Source organism: Pteropus vampyrus, unplaced genomic scaffold (assembly GCF_000151845.1).
Source record: "Pteropus vampyrus isolate Shadow unplaced genomic scaffold, Pvam_2.0 Scaffold563, whole genome shotgun sequence".
Lineage (NCBI taxonomy): Eukaryota > Metazoa > Chordata > Mammalia > Chiroptera > Pteropodidae > Pteropus > Pteropus vampyrus.
This window is the reverse complement of record NW_011889344.1, coordinates 318,853-334,921: the sequence shown is the minus strand read 5'-3', so window position 1 is coordinate 334,921 and position 16,069 is coordinate 318,853. Positions and strand designations below refer to the sequence as shown.

The window sequence follows — 16,069 nt, the reverse complement described above, 5'->3', positions numbered from 1 at the left end:
AGGAGCCGCCGCGACGCCCGGCCCGCGGGGCAGGTGAGTGCGGCCGCCCGTAGGCGCCTCAGAGCCCGCGCCGCCCGGTGTCCCGGTAGCGTCCACCCGTCGGTGACCACCTCCCCCAGTCAGTGGCCTCCCTTCAGTGACATCCTGTGTGTTCACCCCATTATATTTCTCCTGTCAGTGTCCACTCCGTCAGTACCCCCAAGGCAATGTCCACCCTGCCAGCGTCCCCATGCCACCCACCCCCCACTCCTGTGCCCCGCCCCCTCCCAGTCCCCCCTCATTATCTCCCAAGGCAGTGTCCACCCCCCCGGTGCCCTCCCAGCCAGTGTCCCCCATGTTACTGACCCCCAGGTGCCCTCCTGGCCTGTCAGTGTCACGTGCCCCTCCTTCCATCAGTGCCCTCCCCGTTTGTGTCCTCCTCCGTCTGTGCTGCCAGTGTCCCCCATGTCTTTGCCCCCCAAGGCAGGGAACCACCCAATCAGTAACCCCCTTGCCCGTCGAGGTCCCCTCTGTCAGTCCTCCCCAGCCTGTCAGTGCCCTCCTCACCGCTCCTGTCATCACCCCCTTTTGGGGACCCTTCCCACCAGCGCCCGCCTGCCAGTGCCACCCCTCCGAGTGCCCACACTGCTCTCTCCTGCCTGTCTGCGTGGGCCACTCCTCTCCTCCCCTCAGTGCCCTCTGTCATCACTCCTTTTGTCTCGTCAGTGACCCCTTTTTCCACCACCATTACAGCTCCAAGTGTCTCCAGTCACCTACCCCCATTCTGTCACCTTCCTTGGCCACCTCCTTACCCCTCACTGCCCCATTTCTTCTTCAGTACCCATCATCTCTTCCTTCACACCTGTCCCCTTCCCTCCTGCACCTTACCGGCCCCCTCTTTAAAGTTCTCCCCGCCTGTCACTGCGATGTCCTCTGCACCCCTGACTACCCGCATCGTCCACTTGTTTCTCCCAGTTTGCTACTGATGCCCTGCCTCGTCACCACCAGCTCACCCAGTCTGTCGCTTCTGCTTAGTGTCTTGCCTCTCACTGCACCCCTCCCCCATTTTGTCACTGTACCCACCTGTCTTGTCTTTGTGGCCTTCTTCAGCCTGTTACTCGTTCACCGCACCTGTCACCTCCCCCCACAACTTCTGCCATGCCCTTGGCCTCTCAGTTCCTGGGCCATCACTGACACTGCCAGCTGTTCGCCTCTTCTCCACGTCTCTTCCTTTCTGCTTTCTCTTCCCTTTTGGCTTCTGTTACTCTCACGTCAGCTAAGTTCTGGAAGGCAAGAAGCAGCTAGCTGTGAGAAGGTTGGGAGACAGAGCCTTCGACGCTGCGGGCACAGCACATGCAAAGGCCCTGAGGTGGACCTTGGGGAACCTCGATAAGACTGATGTGCGGCCAGGGTGAGGGGGAGATAGACAGGAGCTCGGATTAGAGCACTGGCTTCCAGTCATGCAGTTCCCTGCAGGCCGTGAGTCGGGAGGGGACCTGGGCTGGAGATCGAGTTGCGGGTGCAAGACAAGGTGCTGGGAGTGGGTGTAGTTGATGTCGTATAGACCTCGGTGGTCGATTCGGGGAGATTTTGGAGGTGGAGTTGTTGAGGCTTGCTTATGGATTAGACCAGTGGTCCCCAACCTTGTTGGCACCAGGGCCCGGGGCTCCTACCAGAATCGTGCCTGATGACCTGAGGCAGAGCCGAGGCGGTGATGCTGGCGCTGGGGAGCGGCTGCAAATACAGACGAGGCTTCTCTGCGCTCCCTCCGCTCACCTCCTGCTGTGCGGCCCGGTTCCTAACAGGCCATGAAGCGGTACTGATCCGCAGCCTGGGGCTTGGGGACCCTTGGATTAGAGGAGGGGAAGAGAGGACTCAGGGCGGTTTTCTGGGCTTCCTGATGGAACAAAAGGGGCGGACCGAGGCACCGTTCCTGCGAGAGGGAAGCTAGGTGGGTGGTGGCGGGTGCGGGGGTTGCCGGGTTGGAGGTGGACAGGAAGGCTTTCTCTTGGCTTAGAGTAGTGGGAGAAGTCTGACAAGTGCAAGGACCCTTAGCGAGGAGGTATCTATCTCTCAGAAGAATCTGGAGCCCAGAGAAGAGGCCAGGCTGTCGGGGAAGACGGTTCAAGCTGTGGGGATGGCTGTTTACACACTCACAGTGCGGTGGATTGGCCGTCTGTTGTGTGCTACTGTATTAAATGCTTTATGCGAGTTATTTCATTTAATCCTCACAAGAATCCTAGGGTGTAGGAACTGTTATTTCCCTGTTTTACAGATGAAGACACTGAGCTATACAACAAATAGGTATACAACAAATAACCAGGGTTTGTACCCGAGGCAGGTTGACTAAAGCCTTCCCTCCCACCATTTTTTTTTTTTTTGGTTAAGGAAAAGCCTAACTTTTAAAATACTGTTTTGAAATTTTAAATGGTACTGATAGCTGATTATTACGTACTAGGCACTTTTGTGTGTGTGCACACAGGTTTTCCAATAAATTTTATTTAGAAAAACAAGCCTCGGCACTTTTTAAAGTGTGTTACGTATATCATCTCATTCAGTTCTTATTTTAAAAAATGCTTTACTTTTCATTATTCTTGTACCCTTGTGAGATATAACATTCTCATATAAAGTGGATACGTGACTTGCGCAGAATTTATAAACCGGAGACTCAAAACCAGTGCTAAATTGCACATTTTGACATCAAACTCAGTAATTGTTAATTTTTAAAACAACTTAATGATATAGTTACTTTTAATATTCTTGTTCATATTCATGTGAGAACACAGGCACAAACGAATTAAGTAACACACCTAAGGTCACAGTAAATAAAAGAGAGCTGGGACTCAGCTCAGGTGGGCAGACTCCAGACCTTGTGTGTTTCACTGTGGCTTTCAGTGGGTGCATCATGCACCTGGTAATCCGAACTCAAAATTCCCCAAATACCAAAGTTTGTGTGGTGAAGTCAGTTTCACTGTCACCCTGTCCCTCAGCCATCCTCTTCCTCTTGGAGAGCATGTCATAGCTGTGCACAGCAAGCAGCCCTCTCTTTTGTAACACAGCATATGCAGCTGGACAGGCTTTTATGTCTTTAAAAATACTCCGCTATTTAAAAATTATTAAATGTTTTACAGTCAATTTATTGTACAGATCTTAAGTATATAAGTTTGATGAATTTTAACAAATACATACACCTTTGTATCCATTACTCATGTCAAGATACAGACTCTTTCACCCCAAAAAGTTTCTTGTGTCCTTTTTCAGTTATTACACCACCCTCCAAAATTCCAAGGCAACTGTTGTTTTGATTTCTATCAATATAGATTAATTTTGTAGGTTCTTGAACGTCACGTAAATGGAATCATAAAGTATATGCTCTTTGTGCTTGTCGTTTGCTCATTGTAATGTTTTTGATATGTATTGATTTCGATGTCTCTATAGTTCCTGCTTTTTATTTGAGTAGTATGCCTTTGCATGAAAATATCATAATTTGTTTATCTCTTTTCCTGTTGATGGACATTTGGACATTGCTTTTACTTTTTGGCTATTGTGACTAAAATCATTGAAGATTATTAATCATGTCTTTTGTGGACATCTGTTATTTTGGGGGGGTAAATATCTAGGAATGAGATTGCTGAGTCAAAGATAGATGTGTGTTTAATTTTTCTAGATGCCGCCAAAGTTTTCCAAACCAGGACCATTTTATACTCCCACCAGTGATGTATGTGAGTTCTAGTTTCTCCACATCCATGTTGGCACTTGGTATTGTCAGTCTATAATTTTAGCCAGTCAGGTGGTAGTGGGATCTCACAGTGGTTTTACTTTGCATTGCTCTGATGAATAATGATGGAGAGCAACTTCTCATGTGCTTATTGGCCCTTTGTGTATCTCTTGTGAAGCATCAGGTCTTTTGCCTACTTTTTATTGGATTGTTTATCTTTTTCTTATTCATTTTTAGGATTTTTAAAAATATGTTCTGGTTATTAGTCCTTTATGATGTTTGCGTATGTTTGTACATATACAGCGAGGGAGTAGGAGGGGGAGGAGAAGTGAGGGGTGAATATTTTTTCCTGTTTGGTTTGCCTATTTGTTTCTTAATGGTATCTTTTGAGAACAGAAAATTTTAATTTGGATGAGGTAAAAATTTGACAATATTTTTCTTTCTTTTTTTGGTAGCAGCTTTACAGTGGTTGTGTTTATTTAGGTTTATCGTTCATCTTTTCCTTTTTAACAGCTTTCTTGAGATAGTTAATGTACAATAACGTACGCACGTTTAAAGTGTAAAATCTGATAAGTTTTGATGTATGTGTGTACGTGTGAAATCGTCTCCACAGTCAGAAGTGTCCCTATCCATCCTCTCCCAGTTTCCTCCTGCCCCTTTGAGACCCCTCCCTCACACTCTTTCCTGCTTCTCCATCTCCAAGTAAATACTGGTTTTCCTTCTGAATGACCCATCTTGCATTATTTTTTGGGTGAGGTGGAATCAAGGTCCTTTTTTTCCTCCATAGGGGTTGTTTACATAATCATTCTAGCATCATTTGTTGAAAAGACTCCGTTAAATTGCATTGGAGGCTTTGTTATAAATTAATCGAACGTGTGTGCAGGCTTATTTCTGGGCTTTCTGTTATGTTCCCTTGGTCATTTTTCTATTCTGTGTCAACACCACACTGTCTTAATGACTGTAACTTAATATGGTATGTCTTGAAATCAGGTCGTGTAACACCTTCACCTTTATTCCTGTACAGAATTTCCTGCCAGTTTTAGAATAAGCTCTTCAATTTGTACAGAAGTTTTTGCTGGAAACTTCTGTTTGGTTGGGATTACGTCGAATCTACAGCTTAAGTTTAGAATTGAATTAACGTTGAGACATATGCACATGGCATATGTCTCCACTTATTTAAACGTTCAATTTTTCTCAGCCAGTTTTTCGTAGTTTTCAGAGTGCTGGTACACTTTTTTCATTTAATATATTTGTAGGTATATGGTATTTTTGATATTACTCAAAACATTTTATATCGTTTTTCAATGTTTTGTTGCTAATGTACAAAAACACGGTTTGTATGTACTGAACACGCATCCTGCAGCTTTGCTCAATTCACTTGTCGGTTCTCACAGTGTGTTTCACTTTATCGGTTCTCATAGTGTATTTATACATTCTTTGGATTTTCTGTCAACTTAATCATATTATCTGTGAATAAAGACAGTCTTATTTTTACTGCCCCCCAAGTTTTATGCCTTTTCTTTTTTCTTGCACTCTCGAAACTGGCTAGAACCTCTAGTATAATGTCGAATAGGAATGGTGATAGTGGGCCTTGTGTTCTAGTCCTATTCTGTGGCATGTTTTTACCCTGAAAGGGTGTTGGATTTTGTTCAGTGCTTTTTCTGCATCTTTTGAGGTGATCATTTGGTTTCTGTCCTTTATTCTATCAACATGGTGTATTATATTAATTGATTTTCAGATGTTGGAGCAACTTGCAATTTTAGGCTAAATCCCCTTGGTGCAGAGTGGCTGGACTTGTTTTGCTTGTGTTTTGTTGAGGATTTTTGCATTTATATTCATAACAGATATTTTGCATATGACTTTCTTTTCATGTAATATCATTGGTTTTGGTATTAGGGTAATACCGGCCTAGGCAGTGAGTTGGGAAGTTCTTCATTCCTTTTTGCAGATCAGATTTCTATATGGGATCGTTTTCCTCAGCATGAAGTTCTTCATTATTTCTTACATTGTGGGTATGCTGGGGACAGATCCCTTCACCTCTCATTTCTCTGAAAAGGTCTTTATTCACTCTTCGGTGTCAGAAAGTGTTTTGCTGGATAAAAAAGTCTGGATTGCCAGTTTCCTTTGAGCTCTTTAAAGAAGTTACCCCATGGTCTTTGAGCTTCTGTTGTTTCTTACGAGAAGTCAGCTATCACTCTTACTGTTGTTCACCTGACATCTTTTTTCCTGTTTTGTTTAATGTATTTTATTTATTTTTAGTAAGTAAATAAACTCTTTATTTCTATTTTTTTCTCTTTCAGTGTGATGATAATTTTCTAAGTTTGATGTTTTTGTATGTATCCTCTTTGGGGTTTACTTAGTTTCTTGGCTCTCTGGATTGATGTATTTAATCAACTTTGGAAACTTTTTGGCTATTGCCTCTTAAATATTTCCCCTGCCTCATGTTCGTTCTTCTCTTCTCTTGGCACTCCCATGGCATCTATTTTAGATTGCCTGATATCGTCCCACAGTTTCGATCATGGGTGACGTGACATTTTTTTGCTTTGCACATCTGGTAACTTTTTATTGTGTAATGGACATTGTGGATGGTGCATTCTAGAGACTGTTTCAGATTATCTTCCCTTAAAGAGTGTTACGTTTTGTTAGGGTAGTCGTGCAGTTACTGGGAGATCATCTTGATTCCATAGAAGCTTTTCTATGGAATCTGTTTTGGTTTTCCCCCAAATTTTAGGGTATAGCCTTTAGTTCTGGAACATGGATTTTACTCCTCAGGCATGGCCCTTCTGGAGTTTTAATGGAAAGCTCTTCTAATTTGGCAGAACTTAAACTCCAAATTCTGTCTCCCCGGTGCTGGACAGCTGCTGAAACCTTTGCTTACCTTTGCTTTCCTCTTTCACCTCATAACAGCTGCTTGTTTGCCTCCTTCCCTCCCTCCTTCCTCCTCTGCCTCCCTCCCTCCCTCTTTCTCAGCTTCATTGAGGTTTGATTGACCAATAGGATATAAGATATTTGAATTATGTCATAATTTTATACGCGAATACGTTACGAAAGGATTCTTTCCATTTAGTTAATTATCACGTCCATCACTTCATATGTTCTTTTTTTTGTGTGAGGATTTTTAAGTCGTAGTCAAGCAGGTTTCAGTTATACAATGCAGCGTCGTCAGCTGCGGTGCCCATGTTTTACATCTAGTCTTCAGACCTTATTCACCTCGTAGCTGAGTGTCTGCGCCCTTTACCAGCCTCTTTCTGCCCGCCCCACCCCCAGCCCTCAGTCCCTGGCAGACACTTTCCGCTCTGTTTATACGGGTGTGACTTATTTTCTGTTAGCTATCTTGGTGTCATCCCACCACGAGCAGTTCACGGTCAGCCAAAGATTTGAGAAGAATTTAGTACAGATTTGGGGGATTTTCCCTTCGATGTTGGGCTTTCCCCTTCAGTTTCAGCCATTCTGTAGCCAGAAGCCTGACGTCGCTCTCCTCCTGCCGTGAGACCGGTGAGCCATGCGCAGGGAGGTTGGCTCAGGGCTGCGGGGGCCTCAGCTGGGAGGCCGGGGCCCTGCAGAGCTCGCAGCTCGCTCTCTGTCCAGGGCTTGTGCTCCCTCCAGCTTCTGCGTGCGTTCCGTTGGTCTCTAGCACCTTAGGTTGCTGTTTTCTGTGTTTTGTCCCGAGTTTGTGATTACCAGCCTGACCTAGCTGCTCCTCCGTGTCTGGACCCAGAATGTGCAGACTGAGATTTAAGCCCTGCATCGTGTGTGTCCCAGGGAGGGCGAGGAGACCAGGTCTGGACGCTGGGCATGCTGCTCACAGAGCTGAGCGAGGGGCATGGGAGCTGTGGGGGCCGTCAAGGAGCCAGAGGCCTTGGGGTGCTGGACGAGGTGAGACAGAGAGGAAGTCCTTGGCGGTCCTGGGCTCCTTGACAAGAGCAGTTTGGCGGCAGGGCGGGGAGAGAGGCCGGACAGGAGGGGAGGGGTTGGGGATGATAAGAGCAGGCAGGTCCTCGAGGAGGCTTTGCTGTGAACCGGGATGGGGAAGTGTCTGTGGGACAGGGTGTGTGCGCGTGCCCAGAGACGGGAGTGCACTGGACGGCAGGGCCGGGGCCGAGGCTGGGCCTCGAGTAACGGGAGGGAGGGCAGGAAGGCGGGAGAGTGACCAGTTGAGATCTTTTGCTCCGTGTGTGGATTCAGAGGCTGAGGATATTGGAGGGCTGAGGACAGTAGAAGGAACAAGGTGGTCGCATGAGTTACTGATCGCTTCCTAAAAGACCAGCCCAGTGGCCAGTGGCTCAAAACCGCAGTCTTTGGTTTAGTCATGAGTCTGGGTTGAGTCCACTTCGGGCTCGGCTCAGCCGCAGTGGCTCTTCTTGGCTCCTCAGGTCGTCAGCCTGGCTCCCTCAGACGACCGGGGCCTTGGCTGGATGTTCAGGCCTCTCTCCATGGTTCTGTCATCCTCAGAACCTCAGAGCCTCGGGGAGGGGGGCTGCTTCACACATTGGTCCAGAGGGTGAGATTGGAAGCTCTGGAGACTCTCGAAACTGGGGCTCAGAACTGCACGTGTCCCTCTGCCACCTGCCGGTGGTTCCAGCAGGCCACAGGAATCGTGGGATAGGCAGAGAGACTTCACTTCGTGCTCGTCTCAAGCGTGTCGCAGTTGTCCTAAGAGAGGGAAGCTGGCTTCCTGGAGGGAGAGGAGGACCGCGAGGCCGTTCTCAGCGTTCAGCTGAGGTTCGTGGCCAGTGACTGGAAACGAGTGGCTCTCAGGCCGGCTTGCGCGTAGCAGCTTTCTCTCTGGTGCAGCAGCCTGACCCAGTCACGAACGTTTATCGGGCACTCTGCTTCATACGACATCTTGTGTGACACTCACACGACCCTGCGGCACACGCAGAGACGCAGAGGTTGGTGGAGGTGGGGCTGAGCTCCGGGCCAGGCAGCTGCATCTGGAGGAGAGGCCGGTTCTCCCGTGTGACTCTGCGACTACAGGAGGTCCCCTGGGCAGGCCCCGGCCAACGCCTCCCCGCAGGAGGCCAGTGTGTTCATCCCTGTGTGCAGGGATGCCCCAAGGCCCAGGCTAGTGAGCCGCCCTGTCCTCTGTGGAGAGGAGGCCCTGGGCCCATGCACTGCCGGGCGTGTCCCTCACGGCGGCCCGGGCGGCCCCTCCAGGACCTGTCTTCTCCGTTGGGGTCAGGCTCCTTGGGCGGGACTGTGTGTGTCCCACTCTCTCTGCTCCTTGTGGCATAGACCAGGCCCGGTGGCCTCATCTGGGCTGCTGTCGACATTCAGACCTTTCCGAGCTCTTCGGGAACTTGACTCCCACCTGTCAGCCCACCGACTGCTCCATTTTCTCTCATCGAGGTACAATTCACATACCATAAAATCTACCTTTTTAAAGTGTACATACAGGTCAGTGGCCTTTAGTATATTCACAAGTTTATGCGCCACCACCACTGTCTAACTCCACAACGTTTCATCACCCCACAAAGAAACCCATTGCTGCATTTTGAAGACTTGCACCTCAGGGCTTCATTTACTCTCAAGACAAGACCCAGCTCTTGTCCCTTTCCCTGCTGTGCCAGGTGGCCCTCCCTGGGCAGTACCTTCGTGTCGTCGTCTTCCGTCTTCATCATTTCTTCTACATCTCCTTTCATACCTGTTTTCTTTATCGACTGGGCCAGAATCTGGTGTCACGTGGAAACTGAGAACAGTGACTTTGCTGTCAGTCAACCTGGGTCCAAGTTCTAGAACGGACATTGATTAACTTTGTGGCCTTGCGCCAGTCCTGGTGAACCGGGTTGGTGCTTAACTGCCTGCCCTGCCAGGTGCCCTGAGCTCGTGCAGGAGTGTACAGCCTTGCAGTGGAACACTCCCAAGGGCGGCCGAATCCTGCGTGCTAACCTTAGAGGTGTCTGTCCTGTGACCCAGCACTTCCCCATCGAATAAAAGCTGAGAAACACACTGCGCTAAAGGGTGCATATGCAGAATGTTCAGGTAGTCCAGTCTGTGGTGGTGATAAATCAGAAACATCTTCACAGTACCTCGGTAGGGAAGTGGGCAAAAAATACCTTTTTATATAAAGGAATAGTGCCTACCGTATTTAAAGTGAGCTTACAATGATTGGAGAGTGTCTGTGTATGTTTTAAAAGTATTTAAATATATTCTTAAAACAATACGGCACCTATAGATACACGAGTAGTGAAAGAAGTGAAAGTACGGACACTGCAAGTTCATGATTGTCTTTGAGGGGGAAGAGTTTAGTGGGTGGTGGGTTCCTCAATGTATTTGAATTTTTTTTTTTAAGTAGAAGAGGTGAACAAGTGTTAACAATCATTAAATCTCAACATATGGGTATTATACTCTTCTCTGGACCTTTTTATATTTAAATTTTTTTTATAATTCAAAATAAAAAAAAAATATTTGGAACCAGATTATTATAATGTGATTCTCAAACAGAGGTGTAAACAGATTCCTGAGAGCGTGGGGAGGAACAGGAGAGTTCGACACATGCGGTCATGGTTGAATTTTGAACTTGAAGAGCAGGCAGGACTTTGCCAAGTAGGGCAGGTGGGAAGAGGTGTTCCCGGCAGAGGCCTAAGCCCTGAGACGCTTGCCTGTGAGAAGGGGCCGAGAGAGTCAGGGTCGGAGAGGAAACCCCGCTCAATGTGGAGGCGTCCAGGAAAAGTACAGTGTGGTCTTTGTTCCCTTTTCCTCTTTTTCTGCCTTTTTTGGATTGAGTATTTTTATGATTCTATTTGGGTCTTCGCGTATCTTTCATATCTCCATTTAACATGTCTAATCTTGCTTTGCCTCTGGGTTTTTGAAGATACGGCACGCGGTCATTACAACTGTTTAGATGTCCTTGCCTACGAATTCTATCACCTGTGTCATTTCTGGGTTGGTTTTCATTGATTTTTCTCTTCATTGTAGTTTGTGTTTCCCTGCTTCCTGGAATGTGTCGTAATTTTTGGTAGGATGTCAAGACACTGTGACTTTATCTTGTTGGATGCTAGGGATTTTTGTATTTCTCTAAACATTCTCGACCTTTGTTCTGGGATGTAGTTAAATTACTTCAAAGTTTGATGCTGGTGGGTCTTGCTTTTAAGCTTTGTTAGGTGGGACCAGAGTACTTGTCCCTTGCCCCAAGAATCAGGAAGTTTTCCACCGCGACTGGGAGGGAAATAGTGTCCCCGGCTCCGTGTGGGCTCCCAGGATCGTTCCCGTTGACCCTTTTGAGTGGTACTTCCCCTGGCTCAGCTGTGCACCTCACCCACGTCTCAGCGCAGCGCTGTCCCCTCCTGTGTTCTGCGCTGAGCGCCAGTGCCTTGGCCTCCCGGGTCTCCTAGCTCTGTTTCTTCAGCTCTGGGGATGGCGAGACTCCACCCGCTTCCCCTCAGGGGCCGGAACTTCTTTTTGGGCAGACAGCTGGGCCTTAGGGGGCCTGTCTTGTTTCCCCTCCATCAGGGATCACTGTTCTTCATTGCTGACACCTAGTGTCTTGAAAACTGTTTCATATGTTTTATCCTTTCATTTTTTAGTTGCAGGTGGGAAGGTAAATCTGCTCTCTGTTGTTTTATCTTGGCCAAGAGCAAAAGTATCAGAAACAGGTTTGAGAATGAAGGTTTAAGGTGGCCTCTGAAATAGCCATGGGACCCATGAGAATACTGACCCCCTTCCGATTGGGGTGCCTGGGAGAGAGAGCACACATGGCCTTTTCCTGGGTGGGCATCGAGGGAATTCATGTGTTTAGAGAAGGAGATGGTGATAGGGCTTGGGAGAAAGGTTCTGTAGAGAAACGCAGGGCTAGGAGTGAGATCCTGAGGGCATGGTAAGCAGACAGACCCGCCATTAGTGACTGACAGGGTCTGGGCTGGAGGACACAGGTGACAGAAGGCTTGTGTCCTGCAGTGGAAAGGTGCGGGAGAGGGTGACATTGCCAGGGAATGCGTCTGGGGTGCTCAGGATAGGCGCTTGTTACTGAGAGGGCATCACTCATTCCCTGGCTGCATGTCCTCCCGATGTCTCTGCTGTTCGGGGCCACAGGCCCACTGTTCCTCCAGCTCCTGCTGAGCGGAGTGTGTCAAGGAGATTTCTTTCTGTCCGCCATCAAAGCCTTGGTTCAGAGGTGAAGGAAACAGGCCTGAGGTCAGCCTCACAGCAATATGTCCTCGTTTGAAAATTGTGTATAAAGTGTTAGAAAGCTAATTTTGAATTATGAACTGTTGGATGTAACAAGTTTACCTACTTTGGAAGGTGACAGTGTTGACTTATTCCTGGCTTACCAGCCCAACTTTTATTGTCTTTTTTTGTTTGATTTTTATATGAAATTTAAAAATACACAAATATAGAGAAAGCATTATAATAAACACCCATGTACTCATCGCCCGGCTTCAACAGTGATCAGCCAGTTTTCTTCATCTGTCCCTTTCCTTCTCACTTTTAAAATTTGTTTGGTTATTGTTTTTTTGATGGAGTATTTTTAAAGCAAATCCCAGAAATAAAGTCATTTCACCATGAATACTTCACTTTTTCTAATAATGGGAAGTTTTTAGCTTTTAAAAACATAGCTACCATTTCGTTACTACAACTAAGAGAATGCACGGTGATTTCTTATATCATCTAATACCAGTTTATATTTGGGTTTCCCCAGCATCTTCAAAAATGTTTTCCAGTTGATTTGTTCTAATTGGAACCAAACAGGATCTAAATATTACTTTTGATGATCATGTGTCTTAAGTCTTTTATATTCTAGAACAGTACTCCTTTCTATTGCTAAAGTATAATTTTCAAAGGTAAAATCATGACTTCATGCAAATACAGTGTGACCGGTCAGCTCCAGGCTTCACCTGTCCATGATTTGGCTGTAGACCTCGGCGTCAGTCGTGTACCAAGGAGTACTGATCACTTTGACCACTTTGTTTGGAAATGGTGCTTAGAGATCACAGCTGGAACACTTTTAGGTTCTTTTCTTTTAGAAGTTGTGCTGGATTATCAGTCACCTTGTGACCGGTCACCGCGTGACCAGGGATATGCCTTTCCTGAGGTGATAGTGTATAGTTGTGGAACCGAACAACTTCGTGGAGACCCTTCTCACGTCCCCAAAGTCTTTAGTGTGGCGTTCTGACCACTGAGCTGGTTAACCAGATGCAGAAGGGTGTATGTTGTTGGTCCCAGTCTCCAGAAAAGCAAAGTTTTAGTTCCTTAATCATGAAATGTTCTCATCATTTGAATACTAAATAAAGGTACTGATTTTTGCTTTCCTCTTCTCTACCATTTTGGTAAGTTACCTTTACAGAGGCAGAACTTAAAATAAGTTTTTTCCCTTTTATTTTTCAGGTGAAGAAATTATAAACCTTATACTGAATGAAAAAAATTTTCTTAAAGTTGCATATACTCCAAGAAAAAACCCTAAATGTTTTCATATTTTGCCTGAATATAAAATTTAAACAAGAAATTTCCACAGAAGGTAAGGTAGTTTTCTTTTTGATTCTGCTTTCCTGTGTAATTTGTGCAAATATACTGTATAAGTGGAAGTTCAAAGATGGATGACAGCAAAAATTTAGTTTCAAAGGGTGCCTATAGTCCATTGTCTTTTGGTTGTGTTTTGATCCCCGAGTCTGCTTTTGAGGCGCTGGGTTGTGGAACACTTACTTGGTCTCTCCAAGCCAAAGTGGAGTCCACATAAAATGGGGACAGTTGTGCATGTGTAGCGAGGCACACATGCGATAGGGCATGGCACTGTCATGGTCGCCATCCAGAACACATACCATGCTGACAATCAGCAAGGGAAGAGGGGTTTGCATTGGATGCGCCTGAAGAGCTCTCGCATTGCAATCCAGATAACTCTCCAAAGGCTAAAAGAGAAAAATAAAAGAAAAAGGAACAGTGGGCCTTGGGCTGGCATGCCTTTGCTCCTTGCTGAAGAAAACGTAAATCCTCTTCAGAGGAAAGCATGCACAGTGTAGGCACTCGGGGGTCCTAGAGATTACATGGGAGCAGCCTTCGAGCTTACAGTCAGTGCACACACCGTCATGAGGAAGAGGTAGCATAATTAGGCGCCTCAAGGCCTGCACGTATTGAATAATCAGATGTAGTACATATAATAATACGTGACATGTTTGATGAAGTACAAAGTAGAGTGAAAATTAGTAATGAAAAGCTAAGTATCAAAATCCAGGTAGAACTTTCAGAAATGAAAAAAACGTTGAAATTAAAAGCTCAGTATATGTGGATTAAATGGATTAAACATGGCTGAAAATAGAATTAGTGAACTGGAATACGTATCTGAACTTGCCCCGTGTATATCGCTGAGAGATGGAAAATGGAAAATGAGATTACGAGAAAATGGAGGATTGAATGAAAATGTGCAGTTGGAATCCCAGAATGGAAAATAGAGAAAATTGAAGAGGGGTGTTATAGAAAGAATTAATAACTTCAACAGAAACTAATGAAGATATAAATACATAGGTTTAAGAAGCACACTGTGTCCCAAGAAGTATAAGAAGAAACACGTACCCCTATGCTGAAATTGTATAGCATCAAAGACAAAGATCTTAAACCAGAGATAAAAGATAGATTACCCACAAAGGAACATCTGCTAGATGGACAACAGGTGTCTTATTAGCATGAATAGAAGCCAATAGGGAGTGGACTCATTCTTCAAAATGATGAGGGAGTATAAACTTCACTGTAAAGAATTGTGAATCACGTATATTTTGCAAGAAAAACAGCAGTGTCTTCTGTTTTTGATAGTGTTGGGCTAGGTTTTTTAGACTATCTTCTATTCCCCTCCTCTGTTGCGGAAAGCAACTAAAATTGTTAGATTAAAACAAAAAATCGTCTACAGCCATGCCACCCTGAACATGCCCGATCTCGTCTGATCTCGGAAGCTAAGCAGGATCGGGCCTGCTTAGTACTTGGATGAGAGACCACCTAGGAAGACCAGGTGCTGTATGTGATTAAAAAAATAAAATAAAATTCAAAGAACTGACAATAGAAGCAAGCAAGTTCCAGACCAAAATATAACAATAAGAACCCAGAAAGGTAATTTAAGCACCATAGGATGGAGTCTGCCTTTCCCTGAGGGCATTCGGTGACCGGGATTTTAGAGGCTGGTGGAGTAAGAACAGTTGGGGTCTCCAGTCCTCTTGAAGCAGAGAGCCTGAAGGAGGCTGTCCCTGAAGGGCTGTGTCTGTATCAGAGAGAGGGTGAACTGGAAGCAGGCCTGCCTCTGTCTGTCTTTGCCCCCACCTCATTGTCTTTACTAAATGTAGCAGGGAGAAGTCGGGGTTGAGGGGGTGCGTCTGTGGCTCTGGGTTAGCCTCCGTGAGGATTTATAGTCCAGGTTTGCACTGTCTAGTAGTTCAGGGCAGTCAGGCGTGAGTTTTGTTGCAAGTTTTCTGGTTTGGCAATGCCTTTAGGCATCCCACAAACAAAACCTCTCTGGAGGAAGTTAACTTTGTCCTAATGTGAAAAAAAATCCTTACAGGTCTTTTAAGGATGTTGGTTAGTACACAGACAAAACTGACCGAGCACATGGGAAATAAAGCACACACGTGAAAACCAAGAAATAGAGCCTCCAAGACTTCAGATTTTGGAATGATGAGAAACAGAGTAGAAAACAAGCTTGTTCTTTATTCCTAAAGAAATAAACATAACTGTAGAAAACTATGAAAGGTGAACTATCATCTTTGGAAAAGAACCAAATGGAATGTCTTATGTTTTTGGTTACGTGTCAGGCTGGGTTTGGGCTATCTGGTCTCGTTACTAATCGCATGCCCTTTCATCACGAGTCTCTTTGGAAGCCCTCATTCTGCTATTTTCTGGAAAGGGTTGATGCACTCTTGTTTAGTTTTTTTGTGTTTTGTTGTTGTTTGAGTTACTCGTATTTTCACCAATACACAACTCTAAGTCGAGGAGTAGCATCTCACGACGGTGGAGAAAGCTTGCTTCTCTCTGGTAAGTAAGTACATGGTGGTCAGGAAGGAGCCCTAGCCTGCCCCGGGGGCCATGCTTTTGCTCTTGGTGGGTTCGGTGGCCACTCTTCCCGCAGGGGAGAACAGCATCCAGCCCGCTTAGCCCCCCGTTCCTTGCTGTGCTGAAGACCAGCAGCCCTATGGGCCTCTGCTTTCCCACCACTGGGAAAGAGAGGCCAAGCACTAACACCGATTTTAAAGGGGGAGGCCACAGACGTTTGTCGAGCTTGTAATGTGTGTCAGTGACATTTTTTTCTTCATTCAGCAAATTCAGATATTGGTTGAGTACTTGTCATATGTCAGGTGCGTTACTTAACTGCTCTGTAACCTTTTGAAGACAATGTGACCATTCTACAGGTGAGAACGCTGAAGCTCAGGGAGGTTAAGAAACCTGCTCAGATTGTGTTAA

General features: G+C 46.0%; 1 protein-coding gene and 1 pseudogene across 1 annotated transcript in view; both read left to right on the top strand.

Moving 5' to 3' along the window:
* The window catches only part of PPP6R2 (protein phosphatase 6 regulatory subunit 2), an 89,952-nt gene continuing 73,883 nt past the window's right edge, over positions 1–16,069 (top strand). Inside the window, exons 1-2 of the mRNA XM_023525432.1 lie at positions 1–33; positions 13,022–13,151. The gene's annotated coding sequence lies outside the window, so the exon portion shown is untranslated. The remainder of the gene's footprint in view (positions 34–13,021; positions 13,152–16,069) is intronic.
* On the top strand, positions 14,524–14,642 carry LOC111733412 (annotated as a pseudogene).